At 38.9% G+C, this 18569-nt stretch overlaps 1 protein-coding gene across 6 annotated transcripts in view; it reads right to left on the reverse strand.

Annotated features, from left to right (window-relative positions):
• The window catches only part of CMSS1 (cms1 ribosomal small subunit homolog), a 401056-nt gene that overhangs the window by 41700 nt on the left and 340787 nt on the right, over window positions 1–18569 (reverse strand). The gene's annotated exons all lie outside the window — the stretch shown is intronic.

Below are 18569 nucleotides of genomic sequence, written 5' to 3' on the forward strand. Positions count from 1 at the left end.
ACCCCATGGACTGTAGCCTACCAGGCTCCTGCGTCCATGGGATTCTCCAGGCAAGAGTAGTGGAGTGGGGTGCCATTGCCTTCTCCATAAACTTTAGGCCTCACAAAAACCTAGATCTGTCCTGGCTATAGACCTGCTTAACTCTCCTACGGTTCTCATATTTTCTCAGCAGAATAAATTACTGATACACAGTAATTTTCTTAGTAATTTTTCTTCTAAGCAAAAGAAGCCAGAATCAAAAGGCTATATAATGTGTGGTAGTGGAGAAGGCAAAACTATAGGAATAAAAAACAGATCAATAGTTACTAGGGACTGGAGATGGGAAACTTCTGGGGCTGTTGGAAATGTTCTATATCTTAATTGTGGTAGTGGTTACACAACTGTCAGTCAATATGTGTTCAGTTGTGTCTGACTCTTTATGACCCTATGGACTGTAGCCTGCCAGGCTCCTCTGTCTATGGGATTCTCTAGACAAGAATACTGGAGTGGGTTGCATTACAAAAAACTCATGGAATCATACACAAAAATGGGTTAATTTTACTATGTAAGTTATTTACTATGTAAATTATTCCTCAATAAGCCCAACTTTAAAAAATAATGATAGAAGCTAACTTTCTAATGTCTGAGACCACAAGCTTAACCCTCACACTACCCTTGCATGAGAAGATTGTGCTTATAGCTAAATGTTTAGCTAAATGATGTTTTCTTCTATTCTGTTTGCTAAGAGGTTTGTTTGTCCTTTTATTTTAAAATCATGAATAGGTGTTAAGCTTAAGGCAATGCTTTTTGTTTTTGCATTTATTGAGATGATCATATGGGCTTCTCCTATAATCTGTTAATGTGGAAAACTGTAAAAATATGTTGTCTAATATTAAATAAACCATTCTTGCTATTCCTAGGATAAATCCCAATTTGTCAAGATATATTTCTTTTTTAATAATGTTGGTTATATTTTGGCTACCATTTTATTTTAGACATTTATTTACATAATTTTCCTTCCTAGTATTGTTCTTGTCTGGTTTAAGTATTGAGGTTATATTAGCTTCATAAAAGGGCTTCCCTGGTGGCGCAGATGGTAAAAAATCTGCCTGCAAGCAGGAGACATGGGTTTGATCCCTGGGTGGGGAAGACCCCTGGAGAAGAGAATGGCTACCCTCTCTAGTATTCTTGCTGGGAGAATTCCATGGACAGAGGAGCCTGGTAGGCTACAGTCCATGGGGTTGCAAAGAGTCAGACATGACTGAGTGACTAACACTTTCACTTTTTTTTAACTTCATAAAAGAGTTGGGGATGTCTCCTCATTTTCTATTCTCTGAAATATTTGTATATAGTTAAGATGACCTGTTTATTGATATTTGGTAAAATCTGTTAGTAAAAGAAGCAGAGTGTAGTATTCTTTTTGTGGGTATGTTTTAACAAATGCTTCAATTTCTAATGGTTATATAATTATTTATATGTTTCATTTTTTTACTCAATTTTGGTAAATAATATTTTTCCAGGTAATTTGTTGTTTTACTTTTCAAATTTATTGGAGAGGGATGATCATTATATGTAGATATGTTTTCTTTTTTCTTTTCTCCCATTTTTTATTTGCAGCTTGTTTTTCTTGTTCTATCTTGGAGATGTGTTTCTTTAAAAAAAAAAACTAGGTTGTTATGTTTCTATTGCTTCTTTGATTTCTAGTGCACTAATTAAGATTCTTTAAGTATACTCTATTGAGTTCTTAATTTTTGTAGTTGGATATTTAGCCCACTGTTTTTCTTCATCTGATATAAGCATTAAGGATATAAAATTTCTTGTGTGTGTGTGTTTAGTCATTCAGTTGTGTGCAACTCTTTGTGACCCTTTGGACTGTAACCCATCAGGCTCTTCTGTCCATGGGATTTTTCAAGCAAGAATACTGGAGGAGGTTGCCATATCCTTCTCCAGGGGATCTTCCTGACCCAGGGACTGAACCATTGCCTTCTGTGTCTTCTGCATTGCTGGTGGATTCTTCACATCTCGAGCCATCGGGGAAGTCCATATATTTTCTTAACATTTTATAACTTAATCTGAACACCATATATTTTAATATTATAGCATTTTCATTATTATTTAATTCTAAATATTTTTAAAGACTCTATAATGACTTTCTTTGACTGATGAGTTATTTAGAAGTGTATTGTTACATTTCCAAACAGATTTTTTTAAAGTTACCTTTTTGTTATATTGTGGTTGGAAAAATGGCCTGCATTTTTTAATAAAAGACTTATTTAATAAGACTTTTTAATAAAAGACGTTTTATTTTCTAGCACAGGATCAGTGCACTTCTTAGGTTTTTAGGGCCACACGGAAAATAACTGTAGGATTTGCAGAGCAATAAGGTCTCTGTCAGTAAATATTGGATTCTGCTATTATGCAAATTCAGCCCTAGACAGTATATAAATAATTGGGTGTGGTTGTTTTCTGATAAACTTTATTAACAAAAATATATCCAGGCTGGATTTGGTCTATGGGTCATAGTTTGCCAGCTCCTGACCTAGTAGATAAATATTTACTTAACATATTTATATTTTTTTAAATAGTTGACATACAATATCACGTTGATTTCAGGTCAATTACATAGTACTTTGATATTTACATACATTATGAAATCATCACCACATAAGTAACCATCTCCTCCATACACAATTAAAAAATTTTTTTAATAGAATATGCAGTATCTAATTGTTAGGGGCACAGTTCTATACAGGATTATGGATAGACTTAATTATGTTTTTCAAATCTGCTATATGTTTATGAATTTTTATGTTTTATCAGCTGGGCTTCCCTGGTGGCTCAATGGCAATTACTGACATATATATTAACATCTTCCACTCTTATTTTGAATTTCTTCATGTTTTCTAGTAATTCTATCAGTTTTTATTTACACATCTTATAGGTATATTAGATATATGCAAGTGTAGAACTGTTAGAAGTTCCTGTTGGTAGATTCTTCCTTTTATCATTATGTAGGGACCCATCTTGTTTAAAAAATCCATCTCGTTTAATTTAGTTCAAATTCACTAATTTGGGGAGGGGTGTTCTATATTTCTAGGGGTGGTCAGCTGTTCTCTGGGAAATCTAACTATACACACTGAAAACTTATGTTGGAGACACAGCTGTAGTTTAACAGTCTAAAAGTGTTTTGCTAAAATTACTCATCTCTAGGAACCAGAATGTTTTATTTGGCCAGGCGAGGCCAGGCTGGGAACTACTCTTCAAGAACTGTGTTCCCAGCTCATTAAGGGACTCCCACCAGCATCACTGAGAAGGAACATAATTCCCACATCCAAACAACAGGACCCTGTGAAAAGTGAACTCAGTGAAGGCCCTAAGCAAATAACACAGGGAAGGGGGAGGGGGGCGCAGAGTATGAGGGGGGTAGGGGAGAGGAGGAGGAGGGAGGGGAGGGGAGATACAGTGAGAAATGTAGCCAACGAAAGAAGAGGGCTCTCAATTCTGACTCCATGTATGCTAACATTCATGTAGCAAAGGAAGCTCCATCCAAAATAATTACTACATGTATGCCAAAAAGTAAGGGCTTACAATCAATGAGTCCACATTATTAGAGAAATGCAAATCAAAACCACAATGAGGTACCATTTCACACCAGTCAGAATGGCTGCTATCCAAAAGTCTACAAGCAATAAATGCTGGAGAGAGTGTGGAGAAAAGGGAACCTCTTACACTGTTGGTGGGAATGCAAACTAGTACAGCCACTATGGAGAACAGTGTGGAGATTCCTTAAAAAACTGGAAATAGAACTGCCATATGACCCAGCAATCCCACTGCTGGGCATACACACCGAGGAAATCAGAATTGAAAGAGACGCGTGTACCCCAATGTTCATCGCAGCACTGTTTACAATAGCCAGGACATGGAAGCAACCTAGATGTCCATCAGCAGACAAATGGATAAGGAAGCTGTGGTACATATACACAATGGAATATTACTCAGCCATTAGAAAGAATACATTTGAATCAGTTCTAATGAGGTGGATGAAACTGGAGCCCATTATACAGAGTGAAGTAAGCCAGAAAGAAAAACGTCAATACAGTATACTAATGCATATATATGGAATTTGAAAGATGGTAACGATAAGCCTATATGCCAGACAGAAAAAGAGACACAGATGCATAGAAGTCTTTTGGACTCTGTGGGAGAAGGTGAGGGTGGGACGATCTGAGAGAATAGCATTGAAACATGTATATTCTCATATGTGAAACAGAACGCCAGTCCAGGTTCGATGCATGAGACAAGTGCTCAGGGCTGGTGCAATGGGATGACCCAGAGGGATGGGATGGGGAGGGAGGTGGGAGGGGGGTTCAGGATGAAGAACACATGTAAACCCATGGCTGACTCATGTCAATATATGGCAAAAACCACTACAATATTGTAAAGTAATTAGCCTCCAACTAAAATAAATAAATTAATTAAAAAAAAATCTAAAAAAAAAAAAAGAAATGAGCGTGAAAAAAAAAACAACAATCAATGAGTCCATGCCAGAAAAGAATCCGACGTCTGGAAGTGGACCTCTCATTGACTCTTGGTGTGCAGAACGCCTGCTCCTCCCTTTATCTCTTGTCATTTCTCCTTCTCTATCAAAACCTTAGTCCCATCTTCTAAAATTCAACACAAGTCATGTCCCCCTCCCCACCCCGAGTAGAGACCTTCCAAAAATAGAAACAAGAATATCTTAGGGCTATAATGTAGCAAAGAGCTGCAACTTTCACTGGTTAAAGAAAATGCTGAGAAAAGAACAGGATCCAGCATGCAAATAGAGAATTACGTGATCAGCCGTAGGAGGAATAGCAAACCGTAGGCCAAGTCTATCGTGCCCAATCCAGGGCACCTGGCTATATGGAAGCGCTACTCTGAGAAGCCTGGGCAGGTTCATCCTTACCCTCCTGGCCTCTTCTGACTGCAGAGTCCCCACCTTGGATACAGGGGCACTGGACCACTCAGAGTCTTCTGTAGCCTAGCGGTGGTTCATCAGACTTTACACTAGCATGGCATAGGCCTCTCTGATTTTGTTTCGTTTTTCTGAGGTACCATCTATTCCTTTTTCATTTGCATATGCAGCAAGAAACTGGGCATGATTCACCTTATCCAACTCTCAGGCTCTTTAAGATGTTCTCTCCCTTTCTCCAAAAGATTTGACAAAACAAATGCTTCTGAATGTAAGTCCCCTGTGAGTTAGTTCTTCCCATCAGAAGTTTTCCTTGCATTTTGAACTGGAATGGGGAATGGGGTGGGGAATCCCTTTTCCCATTAAATTTTGCTGTTTCCAGTAGCAATTGCTACAGCCAATAATGTTCCAATAAAGTTCCTATTTTCATAGCTGAAGATGTCCCTAGCAACAGTTCCAGACTTTTTTTTATAAAATATGTTTCCAGTTTCCACAGAAAACTTTAAAGTTAGATGGCACAACTCTAAACTGTGGTCATTTTAAAACTCTGAAAGAAGGTTAAGTACTAAGACCAATAACATCACCTCAAAAATACACGACCAAAGAAAAATATTTCTCCCCTTCTATGGGGATCTTAAACACTACACAATTTGCTGCCAGTTACTTGTAACTATACATTACAAGTTGTAATGTATAGAACTACGTAATCACTATGTTGTGGACCGAGAACTAACATAATGTTACAGGTCAGGGAAAAGTGAGTGTTAGTTGCTCAGTCGTGTCTGACGCTTTATAACCCCATGGACTGTAGCCCACCAGGCTCCTCTGTTCATTGAATTCTGTAGGCAAGGATACTGGAGTAGGTAGCCATTCCCTTCTCCAGGGCATCTTCCTGACCCAGGGATTGAACCCGGGTCTCCTGCATTGCAGGCAGACTCTTTACCATGTGAGCCACCAGGGAAGCCCAATTATACTTCAAAAACAAACACATAGAAAAAGAGATCAGCTCTGGAGAATCCCAGGGGCAGGGGAGCCTGGTGGGCTACCATCTATGGGGTTGCACAGAGTCGGACACGACTGAAGTGACTTAGCAGCAGCAGCAGGAGGGGGTGGTGGGAGAGAGAACTGGATGAAGGCGGTCAAAAGATATGAACTTCCAGTTACAATAAACAAGTATTAGGGATTAAATGTACAACATGATTATTTAACACTTCTGTATGTTATATATGAAAGTCGTCAAGAGAGTAAATCAGAAGAGTTCTCATCATTAGGAAAATAAATTCTCTTTTTCTTTCAGTTTATATCTATATGAGATGATGAGATTCCCTGGTGGCTTAGTGGTAAAGAATTCATCTGCAATGCAGGAGATGCAGGCTCAATCCCTGGGTCAGGAAGATCCCATGGAGAAGGGAATGGCAACCCACTCCAGTATTCTTGCCTGGAGAATCCCATGGACAGAAGAGCCTGGAGGGCTATAGTCCATGGGGTTGCAAAGAGTTGGGCAACTGAGCAACAATATGAGATGACAGACGCTCACTAAACTTACTGTGTTAATCATTTCACGATGTATGTAAGTCAAATCAGTATGTCATATACCCGAAACTTACACAGAGTCATAATGGGGGTCCACCTCTCTGCCTGGAAAAGGTGTGGACACGACCCATCTTTAGCCAAGAAGGCCTGAGCTATGTTTTGATGGCAGAAAAGGTTTACTTTTTTATGGACATGGTTGGTCTCACAGGATACTTGTGATAGATCTTTCCAGTCTCCAAGTCACCCAACCTGGATAATGACTTGCCTCATGTTGCTCTGGTTTGCATAATAATAAAGACCTTATTTTAAAAAATTAAATCTCATTAAAACTGGAAGAAAGAAAAAAACCCCACACTTAACTAAATAGCAAAACAAACAAAAACACATACAAGACAGGCTCCTGATGAAGGCGTAAAACACCCAAAGCCACAAGAGCCTGATCTCTTGTGTGAATGCTCACACTTAAGCCTGGCAGCGGTGGCAGCAAAAAAGAACCTTTAATGCCAAAACTGAGGGTGCCACGGAACCTAATAACACAGTCCTTATTTTGAGCAAAACAGTGTTCTAAATGCTCTACACATATTAACTCACTTAATTCACATGTCAACCTTACGAGATGGGTACTGTTACTATTAATATAATCTCTGTTTTACAGAGGTGGAAACAGAAGCACTTGCCCAAGGTTAATGAGAGAACATACCAGGATTTGGATCTAACTGGTTTTTATTCAGTTTGCTCTTAACCATTATGCAATATGGGCTTCCCAGCTGGTGCTAGTGTAAAGAATCTGCTTGCTAATGTAGGAGACACAGGGACGAGGTTAGATCCCTGAGTTGGAAAGACCCCCTTGAGGAGGGCATGGCAACCCACTCCAGTATTCTTGCCTGGAGAATCCCGTGGACAGAAGAGCCTGGTGTGCTGCAGTCCATAGGGTGTCAAAGAGTCGGACGTGACTGAAGCGACAGCACGAGCGTGCATTATGCAATACTGCTGCCCCTCTAACTTAGAAAGAAAACTAGATGTCTCTCAGGTGGTACCAGTCATTAAGCTGGGTACTGGAATCACAGGCCTTTGTATGCAGAGCCCAGTTTAACAATAACATATGTTCTTACATTTGAGTAACACTCATCTAACTGGAGAAGGAAATGGCAACCCACTCCAGTATTCTTGCCTAGAGAATCCCGTGGACAGAGGAGCCTGGCGGGTTGCTGTCCATAGGGTCGCACAGAGTTGGACATGACTGAAGCGACTTAGCATGCATGCATGCATTGGAGGAGAAAATGGCAAACCACTCCAGTATTCTTGCCTGGAGAATCCCAGGGACAGAGGAGCCTGGTGGGCTGCCATCTATGGAGTCACACAGAGTCGGACACGACTGAAGGGACTTGGCGGCAGCAGCAGCAGCATCTAACTGAGGCAGAAGCTGCTGCTTCTGGTGACTAGCTCCTCCCCTCCAAAACAAACACAGCCAGAATCTGTTAGCAACTCTCCCCCCACCACCCCTGCTTCCATCCTATATTTTGGCTTGGGAGAAAATATATCCTGACTTAGCGAGGGTATTCCTTGTTTATGCTTGTCATTCCCACATCCCATCTGATTTAGTATCTGTCTTATTGCAGGGATCCTTTAATGTATTAATATGCCTTATTACTCTCCAAGTGTGAGAACAGAAATGAAATCATCCTTGGGTTTATTTAACCCCTGAACTCTGCTCTTTGCAGCACAACTGTTAACAGCTCCCAGAACAGCACTCTGTGCACACCTTTTGGGAAGTTCCAGCATAGACGAGTGAAAAGAGAAGTTCTAGAAGTCTCAGTTTCTAGTTCCAACTTTTGTGATCTTGGGCTAATCATTTATTTTATGCCACAGTCTTCCCATTTATGCAATGATGAAGTCATACTGCTATGATTTATGATTCTCTTCTGGTTCAGGCCAATTTCTATTAAGAACACTGTATGCCCTGGACAAGTCAAAATTTCCAGAGTGAGGTGAAATGTTGAAGTACAGAGGTATAGGGTAACATTTTAAAAAATATAGGTGAACGTGGCCTGTTACATGATTATGTGAGTTACGTCATGTCCCCTGAACAGAAATTTCATAAGGAGAAGGCCTATGAGGCTGCAGTTAGACCTGCTATCCATTCACCCTTGTGAAAAAGTATGAGCCCAAGAGGAGACATGTTCAAGGGAAAAGCACACTGTTTCTGTTACAACTGCCCTAGAGCCTTCACAGAGACTTCAACTACCTATCAGATGACTTCATGTAGGCTGTCAATGTGCATCCTGTGAATTGTTAAAGGTGGGGATAATGTTCACATGCCCTGCCTGTTCCAGGATCCTTAACCTTCTTGCCCAGCTTTCTCAATAGAAAACCCAGATCTTAACTGCCTTTTTATATACCTTAGGAAAAGATACTTTATTGCTTTAAAGGTACTTTAAACTTTCCTGCAGGTAAACTGGGCTTAAGGATGTTAGTGAAAGTTGCTCAGTCATGTCCAACTCTTTGCAACCTTGTGGACTATACAGTCCATGGACTTCTACAGGCAAGAATACTGGAGTGGGTAGCCTTTTCCTTCTCCAGGGGATCTTCCCAACCCAGGGATCAAACCCAGGTCTCCCGCATTGAGGTGGATTCTTTACCAGTTGAGCTAGCTTCACAGGTGAAGCTAACTTATCAACTAATTACCAACTACATGGGAAATATACAGAGAGGGGTTTGTATTGGGAATGATCTTCCAGAACTGTAACTCTGAGGTCTTCCATGATAGTGTGGGATAAATCTCAGATGTAACAGTCAAATGGGGTAAATAAATAAGAGATTAAAATAAGATTTGATTTGTCAATCCTATGCTACCGTTTTGATGGGGTCATCATTAAAATACTTTTTCTTTACCTTTTTCCTTGATATAAAGTCATACATACTAATCATAGAGAGTTCAGAAAATACAGAAAAGTAAAAAAAAAAATCTGGCACTACCATAAAAAGATAGTCCCACTATAATAAGAGATATATTCTTATAATTGTGATACAATAACTTCTACTTTTTGTTCTGTCTATGTGTATGTGTGCATGCGTGCTAAGTCACTTCAGTTGGGTCTGATTCTTTGTGACCTCATGAACTGTAGCCTGACAGGTTCCTCGGTCCATGGGGATTCTCCAGGCAAGAATTCTGGGAGTGGGTTGCCATGCCCTTCTCCAGGGGATCTTCCCGACCCAGGGATTGAACCTGCGTTTCTTACGTCTCCTGCATTGCTAGGTGGGTTCTTTAGCACTAGTGCCACCTAGGAAGCCCATGTATATATATATTATACATATATATATGTGTGTGTGTGTATACATAAGTATACACACACACACACATGAGTATGTGTTAGTCACTCAGTCATGTCCAACTCCTTGTGACCCCAAGGACTAAAGCCCACCCCCCAGGATCCTCTGTCCATGGGATTTTCCAGGCAAGAATACTGGAGTGGGTTGCCGTTCCCTTCTCCAATATATGAGTATGTGTATGTATATATATGGGGCTTCCCTGGTGGCTTAGACAGTAAAGAATCTGCCTGTAATGCTGGAGACCTGGGTTTGATTCCTGGATTGCGAAGATCCCTTGGAGAAAGGAATGGCTACCCACTCTAGTATTTTTGCCTGGAGAATCCCATGGACAGAGGAGGCTGGCGGGCTACAGTCCATGGGGTCACAAAGAATCAACAGGACTGAAGTGATTTAACACAAACAAATACATACACATATGTATCTGGAACTATATGTTGTATACAAATACTTTACCTTTTAATATTATATCATGAGCATTTTCCAATGTCAGTAGTACTGAAAAATATTTTAATGGCTATATGACAAACTATTGCTTACTTAGAGTATATTAATTTGTTCTTCTATCATTAGTTAGATTATTTCTAAAAGTTGCTTTTGTAAATTTATTGTAATAGACATTTTTATAACTTTTATGAATTTCTGATTAGAGCAGAATTCTAGAAGAGAAATCACATTGTGAGAAAGTATGCATGTTTCTTAAGGGTTTTAACAACTTCTAAACTGTTTTTCAGATGGTTTGGGGTCAATTTTAAAGTCATCAACATGTATAAAAACACCTTTTGCATCACACTACAGTAAATACTCAACTTTTAGACATTGCTAAGAGGTAAAAATGATACTGTATTTTAATTTGCATTCATTTGATATGACCGAGAGTATTTTGCTCTTTTTATTAGCTATGTGTATATCTTATAGGAATAGAATGGTCTTCACCTCTGTTCATTTGTCAAGAAGGGTTTTAATGTTTTCTTTGTATAAATTTTAGTATTTGAAATACAAAAATACAAATTTTTCAAAGATTTGTATAAATCTTTCAATGTTAAGGTTAACTTAAGAAGTTGTTTTATCTCTTAATTTTTAAAATTATTTTTGACCTAGAGATGCTATAAATTGTAATGAGATAAATATGTCACCTTTCTTCATTGCAATTATGCTTTGCAAAGTTCACCCTAAAGTAGATACTTTTATTTAGTTTAAAAAAATTATTTGATCCTTTTTTAAACATTTAACTTAAATCCTATATAGTAGATTTTGTTGTACAGTGTAAAGTAAAGCTCTAACTTTATTATCTTTTCACATATTTTATCAGTTGTCCTAACCTCTTACTGAAGGATTCTTTTTTCTCTCATTATCTTATTCTAGCACTTTCATTTAATCAAAACACAAATCATACAAATTCTTGGGTCTGGTTCTGTTGACTTGCCTGTGAGTCTTCTATAGGTACCACACCATCATGTTATTTTAAAAGACATAGTGAACTTTTAAAAAAGTTTTCTAAGTGGCTAAAACATTGGGGTGCAGGGAGTAACAAAACAGGGAGCACCAGATTCAGGCCAAAATCTCTGGTAGAGGTAGAAAGGGCCATGGATGATGGAGGTCAGTAAGAATGTAGGGACAGAAGTTGAGCCCCTTCTCTACAGAATCTCACATCACACCTCTGTCACTCAACAGCTGTTTGGCTTTGGGTAAGTTAATTCACCTTTCTGTGCCGTGATTTCCTTATATGTAAAATGAGGTTGTTAAGAGGTTAAATGAGTTAGTGCAAAACTCTTAGGACAATGCATAGCTCGTGGCAAACATTATTGTCAGTTAGTTATTTGAAGCTATCTTCTACTTCCATCGGGCTTCCCTGGTGGCTCAGATGGTAAAGAATCTGCTTGCAATGTGGAAGATCCAGCTTCGAGCCCTGGGTTGGGAAGATCCCCCGGAGAAGGGCAAAGCACTCCAGTACTTTTGCCTAGAGAATTCCAGGGACAGAGGAGACTGAGGGGCTATAGTCTATAGGGTTGCGGACAGTCAGACATGACTGAGAGACTAACACACTTTCTGCTTCCATCATGCCACTGACATTACTCTTGCTAAGGACATCAGTGATTCCTTAATTGTCAAATTAACATGGGACAGGGATTAAAAATACAGGCTCTCTAGAATCAGGCTGCCTGGATTAAAACAATACCTCTTCATTTTAAAGCTGTGTGACTCTGGCAAAGTTACTTGCTCATTCTGTGCCTTAATTTCTTTATCCATAAAATGGGAATATTAATAGAGCCAACCTTACAGGGGTATTACATTGAGTCCGGACACAATAAATGTAAATTGCTTGGTGCACAGTCCTGACATAATAAATGTAAACTGCTTGGTGCACAGTCTACCACACAAGTAAATTCTCAGGAAATGGTCATTATAACCATCATCTTACCTGACTGCCTTGGGGAATTTGGCACTGATGTTGACCTTCAACCTTTTGATACACTTTTCTCCTTTGTGTTTTGGCACACTATGGTTTGGTTCTCAATCCATCACTTCTTGCACTCTCTTCTTTCATCTGTCCTGTAAAGTGCTGGCATTCTCCAAGGTGCCCTCCACTAACCCTATTCTTTGGTGACCATACACTTTCTCAGTGTTCCTTCTCCTAAGCCAGGGGTTGGAAAAATTTTTATTAGAGGATCAGATAGTTAATATTTTAGGCTTGTGGACTCTACAGTCTCTGTCACAACTACACATTGAATCGTGAAAGCATTCACTGAAAACATGTAAATGAATGGGCATGACTTTGTTACAACAAAACTTTGTACATAGGAACAGGCAGTCAGAAAATGGACCAGAGTTTTTCAACTCTTCCTCTAAGTAGTTGTCACAGCTCAGGTATCTCTTACTTAGACTACTCATCACACAGTATCTGTCCTCCCTTCTGGACTGTGGGCTACCCAAGAGCTCAGTGTCCTTCCATCCTTGCATGCTCTGAATGTAGCATTGAATCTGGCTGCTATGGTAAATCGCCATCTGCTGAAAACACTGAATGAGATGAGCATGAGCATATAATATCAATCTTAACAGTTAGAAACTTTGTTGTGCTATAAGGAAGAAGGCACTTCTTCCATATGAACCCTTCAGTAGCTACCAAAACAAACTATAGAGAAGACCTCATGGCCTGTATAACACACTGAAATGCCTCCTAGAATTAATCTTTCTTTCCCAAATGTGAAAGGGAAACTCAGGTCCAGGAAATTCACAATTTCAAGGACCAAGTAATATTGCAGACATCAAAACAGAGCTGTCCAGCATGATCTATAAAACAGGACATACTTTATAGGAATTGAGAAACAGCTGTTTCCCCATTTCTGCCTTAAAAGGAATAGGCTACAGGGCTCAGGGGTATATGGTAAGCATATGGAAAAAATTTATTTGCTTAAAGAAATGTGACATGAAGCTGGCAAAGGGCTCAGTTTGTAAGAGATAATGTCGTGGTGGGTAAAATTAAGAGTGTTAGAAGGATATATACAGAGTCATTTCAGCATTGTGATTAGTGAAAAAGGAAACACCAATAAACACTGGAGGGAAAAAAAGAAAATGAAAGCTTAAGGAAAAGAACTGAATATACTCCAGGGAAGACAACTGGCTGGAGGAACCAAGTATCACTTGCAATAATAATGACTTTAGTAAAATAAATTTTAGATAAAGGTAACACTGGTTTAGTGGAAAATAAGGAAACCAAAACTTGAGTCACAAGTAATAGTGTGAATATTGAGCTTCTCTAAATATAGTGCAGAGAATACTTATAGACCTAAGAATGCCTGGAAAATATATTAAAGACTCTGGGAAGAATTTTAGACTTCTGAAATACCCTCAGAATAGGTAATAGACAAAGAAGCATGTTTAACTGTTTCCTTTTAATTTCCATGTTTAAACTTAACCGGTAGTAATATTTTCAGTATAATTAAACATTTGTTGAACTTCTTTTAGGGGAGATTACTCATTTGTGTGACTCAACATATTCTCTCAAGTGGCCAATTACCAAGCAGCACTCTTTAGAATTTTGTAAAATTATAAAATTATTATTGCTGTGAAGAAAGGACCTAGAGATTTTCTTAAAAAGAACAGAGTTAATATTAATTTTCTTCAGCTTTCTACTTACTCTTGACTCTTAAGAATTATGAGAGGATTCATTATGTGGCTGTGAAAGTTGTTCAATCATGTTCAACTCTTGCGACCCCATGGACTGTATACTCCATGGAATTATCCAGGCCAGAATACTGGAGTGGGTAGCCTTTCCCTTCTCCAGGGGATCTTCCCGACCCAGGGATTGAACCCAGGTCTCCTGCATTGCAGGTGGATTCTTTACCAGCTGAGCCACAAGGGAAGCCCAAGAATACTGGAGTGGGTAGCCTACCTCTTGTCCAGCAGATTTTCTCGACCCAGGAATCGAACCGGGGTTTCCTGCATTGCAGGCAGATTCTTTACCAACTGAGCTATGAAGCCTTCATATGTGGCTACATGGACATTAATTCATTCATCCTTCAAGTAATCAACAGGCACCTGCTTATGTACCAGGTACTGTGCTAAACACAGATGAGGCAAAGGGAATAAGGCAGGATCCTTACTCTGTAAAGTTGATAGTACAGTGAGAACAACAGACATGTGTATAAGCAATTAAAATGCAATGTGGTTAGGGACTTGGGGTGGAAGGAGGGTAGGACTATATAAAGGGAGCATCAGGGAGTTTTCTAAGGTGACAGGACTGTTTGCATACTGATTGTGGTGATGGTCATATATGTCTGTAAGCATGTTAAAATTCACAGACCTGTATGTCAGAAGAAAAAAGGATAATCTTACTGTACAACAATTTAAAAAATAAGATGAAAAAACATGATAGATGTTCAACAACAGGAGAAGAGATAAAAAAAACCCTGGTATGGAAAATCCCATGGACGGAGGAGCCTGGTAGGCTACAGTCCATGGGATTGCTAAGAGTCGGACACGACTGAGCAACTTCACTTTTACTTTTCCCTTTCATGCACTGGAGAAGGAAATGGCAACCCACTCCAGTATTCTTGCCTGGAGAATCCCAGGGATGGCGGAGCCTGGTGGGCTGCCATCTATGGGGTCGCACAGAGTCAGACACGACTGAGGCAACTTAGCCAGCAGCAGCAGCATATTCGTATGATGGAACACTAATGAGCAATAAAAGGAATGGACTATTGATAAATGCAACAAGGGAGATGAATCTCCAAAGCTCGTAGTGAAAGCTGAGTGAAAGCAACAGGATACAATGAAACATAGCCTGCTTGAGTTCATTTATATGAACTTCTAGCGTAGGTGACATTAATATGAGATGGCAGAAATCAGATCGGGGTTGGCTTTGGTAGGGAGAGTGAGGGTGGGGCAGGTATTGACTGGGAAGGGAGCTCAGGGAAGTTCAGGTGTGACTGAAATGCTCTGGGTCAAAACTGACTAAAGATTTGAGAACCTTAATACATGTAAATTACATACCTCAATAAAAAATATGCATTTAGCTCTCTTGACTTCTCTTTCACAACACAGAATTTATAATTTATAATTGTGTTTACAGTTGTAAAAAGAAAACATTAACAACCTATCCACCATATGTTTTAAGATAAATTAGAGTTCCTTTTGATTTCTTAATGAAATAAATATAATAGCCAATAGTAAATCTCACGACAAACATAATTAAAATGCAAGTGCAGAGTATGCAGCAGCAAGGAGGTCAGAACCTCGCATTCTGCTGAGTTGAGAATGTGTTACCAGGGAAGACCTTCAGAAAGAAGTGAATCTCCAACAGACAACACAGAAATACCAAGGATCATAAGAGACTATTATCAGCAACTATATGCAAATAAAATGGACAACTTGGAAGAAATGGATAAATTCTTAGAAAAGTACGACTTTCCAAAACTGAACCAGGAAGAAATAGAAAATCTTAACAGACACATCACAAGCACGGAAATTGAAACTGTAATCAGAAATCTTCCAACAAACAAAAGCCCAGGACCAGATGGCTTCACAGCTGAATTCTACCAAAAATTTAGAGAAGAGCTAACACCTATCCTACTCAAACTCTTCTAGGAAATTGCAGAGGAAGGTAAACTTCCAAACTCATTCTATGAGGCCACCATCATCCTAATACCAAAACCTGACAAAGATGCCACAAAAAAAAAACTACAGGCCAATATCACTGATGAACATAGATGCAAAAGTGCTTAACAAAATCCTAGCAAACAGAATCCAACAACATATTAAAAAGATCATAAATCATGACCAAGTGGGCTTTATCTCAGGAATGCAAGGATTCTTCAATATCTGCAAATCAATCAATGTAATACACCACATTAACAAATTGAAAAATAAAAACCATATGATTATTTCCATAGATGCAGAGAAAGCCTTTGACAAAATTCAACATCCATTTATGATAAAAACCCTCCAAAAAGCAGGAACAGAAGGAACATACCTCAACATAATAAAAGCTATATATGACAAACCCACAGCAAACATTATCCTAAATGGTGAAAAACTGAAAGCATTTCCCCTAAAGTCAGGAACAAGACAAGGGTGCCCACTCTCACCACTACTATTCAACATAGTTTTGGAAGTTTTGGCCACAGCAATCAGAGCAGAAAAAGAAATAAAAGGAATACAGATTGGAAAAGAAGAAGTAAAACTCTCACTGTTTGCAGATGACATGATCCTCTACATAGAAAACCCTAAAGACTCCACCAGAAAATTACTAGAGCTAATCAATGAATATAGTAAAGTTGCAGGATATAAAATTAACACATAGAAATTCCTTGCATTCCTATACACTAACAACGAGAAAACAGAAAGAGAAATTAAGGAAACATTTCCATTCACCATCACAATGAAAAGGATAAAATACTTAGGAATATATCTACCTAAAGAAACAAAAGACCCTTATATAGAAAACTATAAAACACTGGTGAAAGAAATCAAAGAGGACACAAATAGATGGAGAAATATACCACGTTCATGGATTGGAAGAATCAATATAGTGAAAATGAGTATACTACCCAAAGCAATCTATAGATTCAATGCAATCCCTATCAAGCTACCAACGGTATTTTTCAGAGAACTAGAACAAATAATATCACAATTTGTATGGAAATACAAAAGCCTCGAATAGCCAAAGCAATCTTGAGAAAGAAGAATGGAACTGGAGGAATCAACCTGCCTGACTTCAGGCTCTACTACAAAGCTACAGTCATCAAGACAGTATGGTATTGGCACAAGGACAGAAACATAGATCAATGGAACAAAATAGAAAGCCCAGAGATAAATCCACGCACCTATGGACACCTTATCTTTCACAAAGGAGGCAAGAATATACAATGGAGAAAAGACAATCTCTTTAACAAGTGGTGCTGGGAAAACGGGTCAACCACTTGTAAAAGAATGAAAGTAGAACACTTCCTAACACCATACACAAAAATAAACTCAAAATGGATTAAAGATCTAAACGTAAGAACAGAAACTATAAAACTCCTAGAGGAAAACATAGGCAAAACACTCTCTGACATAAACCACAGCAGGATCCTCTATGACCTACCTCCCAGAATATTGGAAATAAAAGCAAAAAATAAACAAATGGGACCTAATTAAAATTAAAAGCTTTTGCACAACAAAGGAAACTATAAGCAAGGTGAAAAGACAGCCTTCAGAATGGGAGAAAATAGCAAACGAAGCAATGGACAAAGAATTAATCTCAAAGATATACAAGCAACTCCTGCAGCTCAATTCCAGAAAAATAAATGACCCAATCAAAAAGTGGGCCAAAGAACTAAACAGACACTTCTCCAAAGAAGACATACAGATGGCTAACAAACACATGAAAAGATGCTCAACATCACTCATTATCAGAGAAATGCAAATAAAAACCACAATGAGGTACCATTTCACACCAGTCAGAATGGCTGCTATCCAAAAGTCTACAAGCAATAAACGCTGGAGAGGGTATGGAGAAAAGGGAACCCTCTTACACTGTTGGTGGGAATGCAAACTGTTGGTGGAATGCAATCCCACTGCTGGGCATACACACCGAGGAAACCAGAATTGAAAGAGACGCGTGTACCCCAATGTTCATTGCAGCACTGTTTACAATAGCCAGGACATGGAAGCAACCTAGATGTCCATCAGCAGACAGATGGATAAGGAAGCTGTGGTACATATACACAATGGAATATTACTCAGCCATTAAAAAGAATACATTCGAATCAGTTCTAATGAGGTGGATGAAACTGGAGCCCATTATACAGAGTGAAGTAACCCAGAAAGAAAAACACCAATACAGTATACTAATACATATATATGGAATTTAGTAAATCGGTAAAGATAACCCTGTATGCGAGACAGCAAAAGAGACACATATATAGAACAGTATTATGGACTCTATGGGAGAGGGCGAGGGCAGGATGATATGAGAGAATGCCACTGAAGCATGTAAATTATCATATGGAAACGAATCGCCAGTCCAGGTTTGATGCATGATACAGGGTGCTTGGGGCTGGTGCACCAGGATGACCCAGACGGATGGGATGGGGAGGGAGGTGGGAGGGGAGTTCTGGAAGCGGAACACAGGTACACCCATGGTGGATTCATGTCAATGTATAGCAAAACCAATACAATATTGTAAAGTTAAAAAATAGATAAATAAACTAATTAAAAAAAAAAAAGAAAGAAAGAAGTGAATCTCATTGGGATGCTGAAGAAAGCAGGAATGCTCAATGCAAAGACCAGGAAAAGA

Source organism: Giraffa tippelskirchi, chromosome 2 (assembly GCF_054371585.1).
Source record: "Giraffa tippelskirchi isolate mGirTip1 chromosome 2, T2T-mGirTip1v1.2.pri, whole genome shotgun sequence".
NCBI classification, from domain to species: Eukaryota; Metazoa; Chordata; class Mammalia; order Artiodactyla; family Giraffidae; genus Giraffa; species Giraffa tippelskirchi.